The sequence below is a fragment of the Seriola lalandi genome, unplaced genomic scaffold, assembly GCF_002814215.2.
Source record: "Seriola lalandi dorsalis isolate HSWRI2012SDOR001 ecotype SW California unplaced genomic scaffold, Sedor1 jcf7180002054951, whole genome shotgun sequence".
Taxonomy (NCBI): domain Eukaryota; kingdom Metazoa; phylum Chordata; class Actinopteri; order Carangiformes; family Carangidae; genus Seriola; species Seriola lalandi.
The window spans coordinates 21,180-22,365 of NW_019525502.1; positions in this window are offsets into that span (position 1 = coordinate 21,180).

Consider the following 1,186-nt stretch of genomic DNA (forward strand, 5'->3'; position numbering starts at 1 on the left):
ATCAGCTGATGAACATGAGTGAGTCACTGACTGAAGCTCAGCAGAGAATCAGAGGCTGTTGTTATGGAAACACTGAGAACAGTTAGAGCCTCATCTGCTGCAGCTTCTGAGTTTCTCCTTCTCACCAACTACAACTTCTGTAACTGAATGTAAGATGTCAAACGTCTGAGTTTAGACGACGGCTCTGCCCAGTGTGACAGTGGTCTGATTATTACAGGCAAATAAATCATCACTGACGTAAAACCAGCAACTTACTGTGATTATTAATATTATTATTGGTGATGATGCGAATAAAGAAACTGTGTTTTGTAAGTGTTCTCCAAAGTGCTGTAAAGGAAATATAAAAACTACTAAGAATGGCTCTAATAATAAAATATTTGAACTTCTACTTAAATAAAAGTAGCAGTACCACAGTGTGCAAATATTCTGTTACTAGTAAAAGTTTTTCAAATTTTTTTCATGCTAATACCAAAGTATATTAGCATCAAATTACACTTCAACTATGCAGTATAAGTACCTGCAAATGCAGTGATTGAGTAAATTCTCAGTTACAGCCCAACACTACATTTTAACAGATAAAATAGAAATTACAATTAATGGTGGTAAATGTTTTTAATCATTTTCATTCATTAATAATTAGAAGTTCAAAATAATTCAAAATAAAATGAAACATCATAATTTCAGAATACACATATGCAAGAGCGTTGGTTTGGGGACATGTCCTTACCAAAATATGAGTGAACTCATTCGCATTAGTCCTATTATTCATATTAGATGATTCCGATGCGGGCTTGGCTCTAGGCACGGGCAAGGTTTCATTATTTTTTTCAACCGATAATCGATAAAATAGATCAAATATAAATGTTAACCTAGCTCTGATGCAGCTGCCTTGTCTCTGATCTGTACTTTCCACTCTGAGGTCTGGAGCAATGTCCCGCCCACAGCTGATGTCCCGCCCACAGCTGATGTCCCGCCCACAGCACGATCTGATTGGTTAGACGTCAGAGTAATGGCCTATCACGCTGTAGGCTGCTGTGTACACAGACGGTCACACGCTAGAGCGGCTCCAGGTGAGGAATGGGACTGTGTGTCGAAGGTAAGACAGCAGACATCACTGCAGATGTAATACACATCATAATCCTCTACAGTGAAGTTACAACAACAGCAGACTCTGATGAACAAGCTC